This window comes from Hesperophylax consimilis, chromosome 12 (genome assembly GCF_061612785.1).
Source record: "Hesperophylax consimilis isolate HC1 chromosome 12, BYU_Hcon_1.0, whole genome shotgun sequence".
Classification (NCBI taxonomy): domain Eukaryota; kingdom Metazoa; phylum Arthropoda; class Insecta; order Trichoptera; family Limnephilidae; genus Hesperophylax; species Hesperophylax consimilis.
In genome coordinates this window covers 12,292,016-12,307,324 of record NC_142847.1, presented here as the reverse complement: position 1 = coordinate 12,307,324, position 15,309 = coordinate 12,292,016, and the positions used below count along the sequence as shown (strand labels likewise).

The 15,309-nt window shown below is 33.5% G+C and overlaps 1 protein-coding gene across 1 annotated transcript in view; it reads left to right on the top strand.

Moving 5' to 3' along the window:
- LOC149419161 (ionotropic receptor 84a-like) overlaps positions 1–15,309 on the top strand; it is a 48,137-nt gene that overhangs the window by 16,947 nt on the left and 15,881 nt on the right. The window lies entirely within an intron of this gene.

The following is a 15,309-nucleotide window of genomic DNA, read 5'->3' as shown; positions in this document are numbered from 1 at the left end:
TTCTTACAAATCTCTCACTACTTAGAAAGATCACATTTATAGAATTGAAGCAAATTAGAAAAGATGTAAGCTTATTTTATATAGATGTAATAATAAATAAATAATTTTTTTTCCCGGATTATAAACTTCATTTTATGTGCCCCTCTTACATTGTTATTTTATTGGCACTTTTACTTTTAATTAGTATTTTTATTAGTACTTACATAAGTCATTAATACTATTACTCAATGTACAAAAATAATTGTTTATTTTTATTGATTCATTTCATTTATTATATTTTTTACCAGTTTCCAGTCTCTAATAATTAGTGTTGCGCTACCAACCAAGTATGCTGTATTATTGTTGGGTTTGAAATCCACGACACTCCTATTCTCATTCTACACGGGACTGTAGTCATACAGCTACTAACGAACTAAAGTTTTTGTCAGTTTCTTATTTCTGCTCAGAAGAGTTATCTTAAAACATCTTTTACCAATACTTTTCGCGTGTGAAAAACTAGTTACTTATTCCTTTTGAAATATTTTTTGAAACTCTGAACTAATTTATTTTTGAAGGAAATTGAATCATCGAACGCCCGTAGGGCTTTTACAAACAAAATACAAGTCGAAAGTTTACATAATTCAAAAACATATTCTATTACAGTAGGTACAATAAATACTTATCATGTTACAAACATAGTACAGAAAAGTAGTTACAGTGTCTTTCGCAATTAATTATATTATGTTTGCTTTGACGCAGGACGAAGAGGTTTTGAATATACCGTAAAGGTTTTTATATGTATTGACAATTCTGTGAATTCGCGCCAGTGGTGAGTGATCTGAATAGTTAGTGCTATGTTTGCATAGTGAAAAGTATGTTGCAGTCGAGTAGATTTAACAGGGACACACACACACATACGCATTTATTAAATTAAATTAAAGAAATATGGTAAGTACATATAAAATAGCATTTACATTGTGTTTGTATAAATTTGGAGATTAGAATACTACTCTTCCATGAAAGCGTTAGATTGTGCTTGAAAGAGCAGTGTAGAGTACATTATTGTAGTTATTTTGTACATAGTATTATTTGTACGTAGTATTTGTTATTTGATGTAGTTGTAGTAGTATTGTAGTGAGAAATAAAATATAATGATGTAAAATATTTGTTAAATGTGATGTAAGTTTATATTATTGTGTAATTTATATATTATAATAAATGAAAAAACCGACTTTGTAATACATCACTTTTTATTTGAATTAATAATGACAGCCAACCGGGTTTCGATTATCTTAAGCTTCGTCAGGGCTTATTATATTAGTTAATGACATACAGAGACATATATAAAAGACAATAAAACAATGAGTGAAAGAGATACAAATAGATTGTTTGTTTATTGTGATGTAAATTTAGGTAGATAAAAAGTATTTAATAAAATATAAAAATCACTTGTCACTGTGTTCGTACACGCTAATCTCCGAAACCGCCCAACCGATTTCAATGAAATTTTGTCAATGTGTATGTTGATTCCAGCTTGAAATATAGGATAGACCCGATAGGTGGCGATGTTGTCGAGGACTAAAAATTTTTTTTTTTAAACATTTATCAATACATTTATATTCTATTTACTAGTATAATATAAATAGTAAAAAATACATGATATTATGGATATATGAGGAAGAATTGTCACTTATGGGAAATTAATTAGATTTAGGTTATTTTCAAGATCACTTCATGTGGAAACAGTTTTCTTTGATAAGATTGTCTTTAAAATATTTTTTCACAGTTTTCAAAGTTTGGATTCTGTCATTCATGCTTCCAATTTATTTTGGTAGTCTATAATTAACTTTTTATTTTAAATTTAAACTTGTTATTTAACATTTAAGGACAGTCGATAGTGGTATTCAGTAATTTAAAAATATGAGAATATCATCAATCGTTCTCCGGATAGAATGTGGTGGTAGTTTTAGATAAGACATTAATGTTTGTGACAGATATATCTATCACATGTAAACATATTTACAAAAAAAATTTTGTACTTTCTCCAAACGATATAATGTAACGTGTTCTATTACGCGTAAATTAACAGTAAATCAAATCCACAATAAATACGACGGTAAAAGCTCATTCAATTCAACCTTAAAATTAGAATCCATAATACAACTTGCAATCAAGAAATGTGCTTCCTGTGCAACGAACTCGCTAATGTCAAAAATATAAAATATTTAGGAGTATCAATAGATATTAATCTGAATTGGAAATCACATATTAATCAAACCACTTCTAAACTAAGATATCTTTTATATTTTATAGACTCAAGGAAATTTTAAACGCTGAAAAATTGAAAATGATCTACTTCTCCCTGGTGCAATCTGCAATCACTTATGGCATAATAGGATGGGGTGGTGCACCTGATACATTTATTAAGCCCCTACAAGTAATACAAAAACACATAATTAAAGTCATATATAACAAAAATAAAACATTCTCGACCGACCTATTATACAAAGAATCTAAATTATTTAACATTCGTAAATTATTTATATTACAAACTATGAAATATTTATTTAAAAACAAAAATAATTTCAAATTAAATGAAAACAGAATGAGCAAAAGGTAAAATTTCGATCGCGCTGGCCTCGCTTATTATGAATATTTTTTAGATAAAACCTTTAGATTCACCTTAATTACTGTACGACACAACTTTTAACCTTCGGGGAGGTGGAAAATATTGCAATAAAAATTTCAATTACGTAAAATTAAAATTAGCTTTCGTTTTGTGAAACGAGACCGTCCATTTTCAAACTTTACTGTCAAATGTCATTTTGTTTTGTTGGTATTTCTGTTACTATAGGACGAAACGAACGGCTAGAAGTGGCTAGAAACATAATCGCGCGGGCGTTTTTTTTAATGTTAAAAAATTCCGTCAAATTAGTATTTACCTAATATGCATGCATTGTGTGCGTTGTGATTGAATTTTATTAGCTGGATTTTATTTTTTTACGTTCAAATTTTATTTAAGTAAACTATTTCTGCGATGTTGAGCGGCTACGCTAAGTTTTTGTAGCATGGTTTATGATGAAAAAGAAAATGCCCCCTTTATACCGCCTGCTCGCGTCAATGCAAGAAAAACATCCCAGTTTTCAATTAGTTTAGCGGCTACGCTAGTTTTGTGTAACATGGTTTGTGATTCAAAAGAAAGTGTCCCTTTTATACCGCCTGCTCGCGTCAAGGCAAGAAAAACATCCCAGTTTTCAATTAGTTTAGCGGCTACGCTAGGTTTGTGTAACATGGTTTGTGATTAAAAAAAAAGTGTCCCTTTTATACCGCCTGCTCGCATCAAGGCAAGAAAAACATCCCAGTTTTAAAATAGTTTAGCGGCTACGCTAGGTTTGTGTAACATAGTTTTTGAGATATATATATATATATATATATATATATATATATATATATATCTATATATATATATCTATTATATATATATATATATATATCTATATAAAATATATATATATATATATAGGTCCCACAACATTTATTGCGTCCGTGCGTAAATCCGTCTTTGGGCGTCCAGCACTTCTAGTTCTTTTTTTTAGATTTTTTTTGTGAATATTGCACTATGTTTTACTCACAATAATCGCAAATATCATATTTTTTTAATATTCATTATAATGCAAGTTTTGATGTTTATTACACTTTCATACATTTCTAGCGTCACGTACATACTCACGTCCGGGTGTATATTTTTTATATATTGAAGGTTCCTTTTAATATAGGTTTCACGTCCGTTCACTCTAATTTAATTGTTACGTCTTCCGTATATTGCTTACTATTCTAATAAAGTTTTCACGTCCATACTGAATAATTTATTCTGGCGTCCGAGTGTATATTATTTGTTTGTTACATGGCGTTTTGAAGGTCGATTTAATTTTTACGTCTTCCGTATATAATGCCCTTAAGACTCTTGGATTTGTTTTGAGAGTTTCAAAAGGTACATTTAGGCCGTTGTTACGCCCCTTATATTATAAAACCCCTTAGGATTACATGACTTGTTCTGATATGGGAGATATATTTCACCCTAAAAATAATCAATATAAATATTGTTTATTTTAATTCTTTTATATATCGAGACAAATAGACATCCATAATTTTTGCAATCTTTTGTTTATTTTGAATATCTACTTATGTGAGACTTCTTATCATTTTGACCAATGTATCTTATTTTATTATACGCTTTTACTGTAACATTTTATTTTTTTTCATTGTATTTTGTTTTCTCTATTGTTTTAATTTTGAAGAATTTATAATAACTGCGATACTCAACTATTAAACTAGAAAGTAAACGTCTTTTAGGTGTAATAAATAAATTAACAAATAAATAAACAACACAAAATATTTCTTACTTTTCTAGTGAAGTTTTCACGTTCATAGTGAATTAATTACAGCATCTGTGGTTGAGAGGTAAGACTCTCGACTCGCAATCCGAAGCCCGTTAATCTGACGGTCAAACCCGGCGTGCGCAAATAAATTTTTATTTGTTTGTGTTATTTCACAATTAATACATTAAACATAATATAAAGTGTGTTTGCAGCACGTTCCATAGTGAAATATACTCTCAGTATCGCCCTGGTGTGAGACCACCATTCCGAATGGAAACGTTATTTCTAAGCTTTTGCCGTTATGGTGACCAGATATAAATAGCCAGGTACTTTTCTACATTTCTCTTCCCCATCTTCTTCCCCCCCCAATACCTTCACCCTAGTACTCAGATTGGGGATGCCACAGTCTCGCTGTTCCAGACGGGAGCGGTTGAGAATCTTGTGCGGTATATAAAAAAATATATGTATAAATATGTTTTATTTTTTTGACATCCAGAAACACACCAGACCTGACAAAAAACTGTCTATTGATAGTGAGAATTTTGAATGAATATCTTGTTGCATCTTGTATACAAAAGTAGGTACCTACTGGGCGCAGGCGTGCGACAATCATTTTTACAACGATATCCTGAATAAAAATGTATCATTTCATAACGCGCCAGTTCGCTCCATTGCAGAAGGCGGTCGGACCTTTTTAGGTCGGGACATCAATTTACCGTCTACTGTAAACCATCTTACAAAAATGTCCACCCGCGCAGGGTGATTTTTAATTCTGAGTGCTACGTGGCATCGTTGTAAATGAACTGAATGTTGCCAAATCTACCGTTTTGCTTCACCAAAGGCTCAAACAATACATAACAATGTATATATTCGCAAACTGACACGAGGACGCAATACTATCGACGTAATGCGTGGACGCAGCACGGCCGTCGTTATGTATACAAAATAATATCTACTCGTGATCGGTCACGAGGATACAATACCATCGACGAAGCACTTCCGTCGTTACGTATTCAATATAATAATATCTGTTTTTATATCTAACTTGATTAGTTCAACCTCAAATTGTAATATTTTAATTAATGAGTTAAACTTATTACTATCATTAAGTTAAAAACAAAAAAAAATATTTATTTATTTCTTAACATCTTTAGCGTTACAATATTTACTACATAATATTATGTAATATTTCAATCACTTTTCTGATAAATCAGATGCTTGTGCTTAGGAGAGGACAACTATATATTTTTACATATATTTATATTGCAAATATTATTACAAAAACTCTTAATAACCTTACAAGAAAATACAATAAAAGTAATAAAAACAGGTAAGATATAAATAATACCAAGAAATGATAAGCAAAAACATAATATGTGGAGTTTATTAAGCAGAATTGATTTGAAAGTACCTACACGGCACACACGCTCATGTAATCTATTTAAAGAAAAACACTGTAAAACCAATTCAAATAAAAATGCTTGTCTTATAAGAATATGTTTAACATATGTTTAATAACATTCTCTCTGATTCTATCTTCAATGTAACCAAAATAAATTTAAAAACTCAATTTAAAATGTATTAAACGTGTACCAAACTGCAAAAAATGTAATTATATTATGTAATGACTAATGACATATATTATGTTATAATAACCTCATGTTATAATAAGCTCCCTCTTGAATAACGTTTTATTTTTTTACAAAATAAACCCGTACTTTATTTTAAAAGACTTTATATTTATTTATCACAATATTTGTGTTCAATCCAAACCGGTCAACGAAATATAAATTGAAATAAAGTCTTTTTAAATAAAGTATTTGTTTCATTTTGTATAATGTCAAGCTACAAAGTGTTTGTTTTCTTCGATAAATTTAGTATTTTTTAGTTCTTGTATGTATAGTGTTTAAATTTTTAGATACATAATAGAATAGTATATTGAGGAAATCTGTAATTGGTTTCTTAGTTAGGTAAATTACACATGTATTAATGTACCATATTGTAAACTGTTTATTTCCCTGAAATAAAATAAATAATATCAAACAATAAGAAAAGTTATGAGGTGGTATTAGAGAATTTTAAATCGATTTTCTTTGCAATTAAATAATAATTTAACAATAACTTTGTAAACACCACTTTTATTTTTTATATTTTGTTTCGACCGGGTTTCGCTACCACCGAATGTTCTTCAAAAAACAATATTGTTTCGTTCTTCGTTCGATAATGATTTCAATGTAAAATAGTGTGTTTGTGTAAACTCCGCTCATACGAGTTTTGAAAACATAGTGTAGAGATATAATATAAAATAATAATCATCCTAGACATGAAGAAAAGTCAATAGGTGTTGCATATTAAGTAAAAATTGATAAATGTATCCAAGACACTATCCAGATAGCATTTAGTTCGAGTTGAATCCTGCAATGATACATAAAGATAGCAGCCAATAAAAATATGCGTTAAGAAAATTAAGACTAAGTATGTTTTATTTTTATAGTAAATATCTCACAAGAGTCCCAACTGCTCCCGTCTGGAGCTAGTGAGACTATGGCATCCCCAATTGGGGTATATGGAAGGGGAAGAGATGGGGAAGAGAAAGGTGGGGAAGTACCTGGCTATTCAGATCTAGTTACTAAACACGGCTAAAGCCACTTGGAGCAACGTTTCAATTCTGAATGGTGGTCTTACACCAGGGCGATACTGGGAGTAACTTCCACTCTATTGGTAATTCTTAGTCGAAGTACATTACAGTAAATATGACCGAATCAGATAGGGACACATTATCTCAGTTGGTAGGGTCACGGCTCGGAAACCCAAAGGTCCTGGGTTTGAGTCCCAAATGTGACAGTGTCTTTTTCAGATTTTTCCGTTTCAGATGTTCGATTGAGTTTCGCTAATATTGTCTTCATTAATTAAAAATAATACCTAATCTAGATCGGCCACGGGTACGCAATACTATCGATGTAATGCGTGGATATAGCACTACCATCGATATGTATTAAAAATAATATCTATTCGTGAACGGACGCAATACTACCAACGTAATGCGTAGACGCAGCACGATCGTCGCTATGCATTAAAAACCACGCAGGATGCTTCTTAGTTCTGAGCATCAAGCGGCATCGTTGTAAATTAACCCAATGTTGCCAAATCTGATGATTTACCCAACCAAACGCTCAAATAATATACAACAATGTACTCGCGAATGGCCACGGGGACGCAGTACTATCGAAGTAATGCGTGGACGCAGCACGATCGTCGTTATGCATTAAAAACCACGCAGGACGCTTCTTAGTTCTGAATGTCAAGCGGCATCGTTGTAAATGAACCCAATGTTGCCAAATCTGATGATTTACTCAACCAAACGCTCAAATAATAAATAACAATGCACTCGTGAATGGCCACGGGACGCAGTACTATCGAAATAATGGGTGGACGCAGCAAAACCGCCGTTATATATTCATAATAATATTTCAGCGTGATCGGCCATGGGGACGCAATACTATCAAAGTAATGCGTGGATGCAGCACGACCTTCGTTATGTATATTAAATAATATCTACTCGTAATCGGTCTCGAGGACGCAATACTATCGACGTAATGCGTAGACGCAGTACAATCGTCGTTATGTATTGAAAATTATTTCGACCGTCGTCGTATATTCAAAATAATATCTACTCGTGATCGTTCACTGGGACGCAATACTATCGACGTGATGCATGGAAGCAGCACGATTGTCATTATGTGTTAAAAATAGTATATTCTCATGAGCGGCTACGGGGACGTAGTACTATCGACGTAATGCGTGGACGCAGCAAGACTGTCGTAATGTATTCAAAATAATATCTACTCGCGAACAGCCATGGGGACGTAATACTATCGACGTAATGTGTGGATGCAGTACGACCGTCGATATGTATATAAAATAATATCGGACGCAATACTATCGACGTAATGCGTAGACGCAGCAAGATCGTCGTTGTGTATCGAAAATTATATTACTTCGTGGACGCGGCAAGATCGTAGAAATGAATAAAAACATACACTGCTCGATATATAAATTGTGTAGCGAACCTGTCGGCAAAATGTCAAACGTTCAATATTCGTTTCCAGACATTCCGAGAGATTTTTTGCTTCCACAAAAATTTTTGCCATACGATTCTACATGGGGTAAGCATCGTTCTGGCCAATTTTGACGTCAAAACATTGCAGCGTCCGTATATCGGACGCTGTAAGTCGGTGGACGCTACAATGCTATGGAGTTTTTAGGGGTCGGACGCAACAAATGTAGCGGGATATATATATATCAATATTACTTATATATATATATATATATAAAACTACAACAAACTTAGCGTAGCCGCTAAACTATTTGAAAACTGGGATGTTTTTCTTGCCCTGACGCGAGCAGGCGGTATTAAGGGGACACTTTCTTTTGAATCACAAACCATGTTACACAAACCTAGCGTAGCCGCTAAACTAATTGAAAACTGGGATGTTTTTCTTGCCCTGACGCGAGCAGGCGGTATTAAGGGGACACTTTCTTTTGAATCACAAACCATGTTACACAAACCTAGCGTAGCCGCTAAACTAATTGAAAACTGTAATGTTTTTCTTGCCCTGACGCGAGCAGGCGGTATTAAGGGGACACTTTCTTTTGAATCACAAACCATGTTACACAAACCTAGCGTAGCCGCTAAACTAATTGAAAACTGGGATGTTTTTCTTGCCCTGACGCGAGCAGGCGGTATTAAGGGGACACTTTCTTTTGAATCACAAACCATGTTACACAAACCTAGCGTAGCCGCTAAACTAATTGAAAACTGTAATGTTTTTCTTGCCCTGACGCGAGCAGGCGGTATTAAGGGGACACTTTCTTTTGAATCACAAACCATGTTACACAAACCTAGCGTAGCCGCTAAACTAATTGAAAACTGGGATGTTTTTCTTGCCCTGACGCGAGCAGGCAGTATTAAGGGGACACTTTCTTTTGAATCACAAACCATGTTACACAAACCTAGCGTAGCCGCTAAACTAATTGAAAACTGGGATGTTTTTCTTGCCCTGACGCGAGCAGGCGGTATTAAGGGGACACTTTCTTTTGAATCACAAACCATGTTACACAAACCTAGCGTAGCCGCTAAACTAATTGAAAACTGTAATGTTTTTCTTGCCCTGACGCGAGCAGGCGGTATTAAGGGGACACTTTCTTTTGAATCACAAACCATGTTACACAAACCTAGCGTAGCCGCTAAACTAATTGAAAACTGGGATGTTTTTCTTGCCCTGACGCGAGCAGGCGGTATTAAGGGGACACTTTCTTTTGAATCACAAACCATGTTACACAAACCTAGCGTAGCCGCTAAACTAATTGAAAACTGGGATGTTTTTCTTGCCTTGACGCGAGCAGGCGCTATAAAAGGGGCACTTTCTTTTGTATTACAAACTTAGCGTAGCCGCTCAACATCGCAGATATAGTTTACTTAAATAAAATTTGAACGTAAAAAAAATAAAATCCAGCTAATAAATTTCAATCACAACGCACATAATGCATGCATATTAGGTAAATACTAATTTGACGGAATTTTTTAACATTAAAAAAAACGCCCGCGCGATTGTCTCTAGCTATTTCTAGCCGTTCGTTTTGTCCTATAGTAACAGAAATACCAACAAAACAAAATGACATTTGACAATAAACAAATAAAAGTTTGAAAATGGAGGGTCTCGTTTCACAAAACAAAAGCTAATTTTAGTTTTACGTAATTGAAATTTTTATTGCAATATTTTCCACCTCCCCCAAGGTTAAAAGTTGTGTCGTACAGTAATTAAGGTGAATCTAAAGGTTTTATCTAAAAAATATTCATAATAAGCGAGGCCAGCGCGATCGAAATTTTACCGAGCAAAAAAACAAATTAGTATATTAAAGTATAAGTGGATAAACAGGTCTTTAAAACACGCGCGATTTTTGCAAGTGTAAGCAAGATTTTAAGCAAGTGTTTTAAAGACCAGTTATCCACGAATACTTTACGCTATTTTTTTTATTGGTACACTTTGAAAACATAAATATTGATATTATTATTAAAAATTTGGAAATAAGAACTATTAATGAATTCGTGATGTGACATCACAATATCTTGTTGTCATGGAAATGAAAAACACAAACATTAATTTGCAATCTGCCACATAAGATTAATAGTTGACATCACAGTTTTTACTAGTTATTGTGTGTTGTAAAATGAGTTCTAATATTCATAATTTAAATACCAAAGCAGAATCGCGGTTAATACCTGAAAAATCCAAAGACGTTTATAAAAAAGAATATGAAAGGTTCAAAACATGGATGGAGGAGCAAAACGTAGTAGATGTAGATGAACGAGTTGTGCTTGCTTACCTTCAGAAAATGTCGGAACAGTACAAAGCATCGACTATGTGGGCCATACATTCGAAATTGCAATGTCTGTTGAGGATAAATAAAGGGGTTGATTTAAAATCATTTGTGAAAGTGCATGCATTCATGAAGGCAATTAGCAAGGATGACGTTGCTAAGAAGGCGTATGTATTCAAAGAAGATGATTTGCGGAAGTTTTTCACGGAAGCACCGGACATTACGTACTTATTTTTGAAGGTGGTAACCATTTGCGGAATCTTTGGCTCTTGCAGAAGATGTGAATTGTGCGATTTACGCTTATATGATATCAAAGAAGAAGGAAGTGTATTGCTTATTACCATCCGACCATCTAAAACAGGGAAGGCTCGACGTTTGACTGTTGCCGACAGTGGTGCAATTAATTATGTGCGTTTGATGAAGCAATATTTATCATTGCGACCCCAAAGTGTAAGTACAGACAGGGTTTTCTTACGGTATGATAAGGGTAAGTGCACCAATCAAGTGGTTGGTATTAACACATTTGGATCATGCCCCTTACAAATCGCACGCTATCTTAAATTAAACGATCCTGAGACATATACAGGACATGCGTTTCGACGTACATCCGCTACCATTATGGCAAATAGTGGCATGACAATTGATCAAATCCAAAGACAAGTAGGATGGAAATCGGCAGCTGTGGCGACTGGTTACGTGGAAGAGAGCATTAGCAATAAGAAGAATGTTTCAAACATTATTGGAACTGCCATTAATGGAAGTGCAGCCTCATTGACTTCCGAGAATACTATTAATTTGAACAGCATTTCCTCCGATTTAAAAAACGAAGGTATTAATATTTCAAATAATACAAACTGCTCTTTTCCATTTAAATAATTAGAATGTAAACGATGTAAAAAAGAATGTAAACTTTGAATAAAATTTTTGAAACATTTGTAATGTTTAAAATATTTAATATTTAAAATATTTGACGTTTAAAATATTCCTGTCAGATTTATAGTTAAAAGTTGACATTTTAGACTTCACATTTTGTTGATTTGTTGATGTTGCCATGGTAACTTTAAAAAACGCGCGTTCCATAAAGTGCGATTTAAACACGCTAGAGCGTACTTTAAATGAGTACAAAAGGGCACCAATAAAAAAAGATATATTTTACACCCCCCAAACAAATACTAAATTAATGCAGACACATAGCAGTTTCATTGGTCCTCGTACATTTAACCTTCTACCACTACAAACTCAAATGATAAATAAAACAATAGAATATGTTAAGGAGGTAAAATTATGGATGAATGACGCAGATATTGAAACGCTTTTTATATAAATTTATTTATCCTTTCTACAACTCACTTGCTGAAACTTTATAAACTATTGTACATAATGTTTTCTCTTTACTTTTATAATAACTATAAACAAACAAAAAAAAAACTTTTTCTACTTATATATATTATACTTAGGTACTTGAAATATAGTAATGGTTTTATATTACCCACACTCAGGCAGTGCCTTAGTGGGTTTTCATTTCTTGTGTATACAATTTGGTAATGTATATTATGTTTTTATTTACTGTCTATTAATATGTATAATATATGTAAATAAATGAAAATAAATAAAGTAAAAAAAAAAAATTGGTTTTGAATAAATCACGGGAAAAAGTGGAATGAAGGAACAGCCTACCTTGATTCCCAAGAATCCCGGCAATAGGGCTCTCGACGAACTTGCACTGTTCACGGGGTGAAATTTCCTCCGAAACGAGATAATCTTTAATATGATTTTGATATTTAGCACAAAGTATGTGAATAATACAACGAGGACACTACGATTGCACCTTCTTGCTACACGACACGAATTCGAATGCTGTACTTGTGACAATTTACAATGCAACAAAATCTTCTTATTTTCAAGTGTTGGTAAGGCTGTTTTTAAAGAAGGAAATGGATAGTAGGTATGACAGTAGGTATATGATGGGAAAAATGGTAGATATTATCCAAAACTGTTTCAATACTAAACAGTATAAATTAAAAGTATAAATAGGTGACCACACAGAAGATTCATACTCCAGCAGCGATCTCACAAGGGAAGCAGTAAATAGGTACATATTTTAATAACTTTTGTGAAATATTTCGAAGAAATGTGTTTTTTTTAATAATAATAATGATTTATTTCACAACTTATCCTTGAAGAATTCTTGCACCTCTGGAATAAAAATGTATAAAATAACTCAATTTAAAAGATTAACCGGTTCGAGGGGTTGCCGATAAGCAGCTCGTGTGGGTTACGAAATTACTCGAGACGTATTCAATCATGTAAATATACACGAGGAGAAAGCAACCGGTGCGCGGTGGGGAAAATGTTTATTGCCTCCTGCTTCTGCCTTGGATTTGCGGAGATGATGTCAGCACAGGGATGCGATATTTTATTTAAGGTTAAAAAAAAACAGAATGATCCGCTGAATAAATATCGATGCAGTGATTTGATACACTTTTAATGTAATGACCCAGGTAAACGTGATGGCGCAATAAAACATTGCGAACAAGAAAGGTAAGAACACACCTGGCCCACGTACGCAACGTGTGCAATGAGAATTACTACGTTAATGCAATGCAAATTTTAATCGTAGTGTAATGATATGTAGGGTATTTTATTGAATACAATACACTTTCTTGTTGATTATAAATTGATATCAGAATGACGCGAAAACTACGACACTGAATGGAGGATGTTGACCGGAGCGGTGATTGGTAACAAACGTTAATATCTCGGGTCTGCAACGAATGAGCAGGCTGTATCAGTCTGGCTCGGTGATACAAGCGCGGGACATTCAAGATGAAATATGAACCGCCACAGTAGTATTGCAATATTCAATGAATTTTATGTTATATATCAGTTCGTAACATCTTAATATATCTATTTGTTGTTCATCTCTTATTTCAACAACAAAACGAGCAAAATATGTCAGTTAACACCAAACGCCAAAACAAATATAACCTTAACCATCAAATCTACTCTTTGGAACGCCATCTTTCTTTCACATACCCCTTACTGATCTGGACAGCGCAGATCGGCGTTGTGTGGGAGTTTAATGTAACTAGTGTGTTTCTGAAGCATCTAATTTCATAAAAAAATGTATGGATTGTAAGTTGTTGAGATTATAATATCTAGGCGTTACGTAGATTGCGTATGTGGGCCCAGTGTGTTCTTACCTTAATCATTTGTATATTGCTCTGAATATACGCGATACGACACGGTGCAACTAAAGAAACTTACTGATAACCAAACTTAATTCGGTATTGTGAGAACCTACTGATTTTCGAGGTAGTAAGTCGTGTTGAGCTATCTCCTCCTACAGCCAACATTTTGAACAACTTTCCACTGTCCATTATCAGGGAACGTGACTGTCTTTTTACTCCATTATTCAGTAAACATAATACTTTTGGTCGTTAGAATCAAGCACTCAATCAAGTTGATAATTTGATAACAACTAGCTATTGGAACTCTACTGAAGTGCGGAGCACGGAGCAGTCCTGTGCCACCCTGGTCTCGGGTAGGTATGGTATGTAGGTGGGTGGGTGAGATAGGTAAGGTGAGTAAGGTAAGAAAAGCGTATGTAAGGGGTAAGTGGCAGGCAGTGGTTGGAAGGCCGTGCAGGGCCGCGAGCGCATCGCGGAGATGGCTAATTTATTCAGCCAAGCGCATAGAGTTGCTTGCTGACGCGTATAGCCAATCGATTGCCTCCCCGAGGCGCTCCCAATATTACCACATTTCTAATGACAACACATTTATTGATGTCAACTGAAATGTGTGTAAATTGTGCCTGTACTAAAAAATATGTTTTTATCCAATTTATTATTATTAAAACTTTTAAAGAATGTTAACAATTATTACATTAATGAAATTTTCATTGGGATGTTCATAGATATTAAAACTCACATTCAAAAACGTTCACAGCATGCGTAAACAAGGCTAAATTGCAAATAGGTGGAGATGCTACTAGTCAAATAACAAAAACGAAAATGAGCAAAATAAAATTTAAAAATATAGTATAAAGTAGAGAGAAAGAAAAGAAAGGAAAAATAATAAAGCAATTACATAGTTTTCAGTTCTTTAAAGATAATATTTCTTTTAAAGCCGCCTGTCATTCATGAGAAGAACATATTTTTGGCGTATAATTGTATGATAGCTGTAAAAATAGTGGAGTATATAATATAAAATAAAAGTTTGACAAAAGTTGAACAATTCATCATATTTCAAAGTTAAAATTCAAGTTCTGTGAAAGTTTTATTCAAGTTGTGTTAACTTTAAAGAAAGAAGAGAAAATAATAAAATTATTGTTCATACAAAGACACGTAGAAAGTAACATTTCAACGTAGATACGACTATAAATAATAATGATCATGTAATATACCGCTCGTTTGCTGTAATATTGACACAATACAAAACAACATTTTTTCCGGAAACTGACTGACAATTGCTGCTGTCTCGCGTCAACTTTTGGTAGTTCAGATATGTCGTCCAAATAGGACAAAGGAAAGTGGGAAATTGTTAGTTTTGACCTAATAAGTCGTTTTAC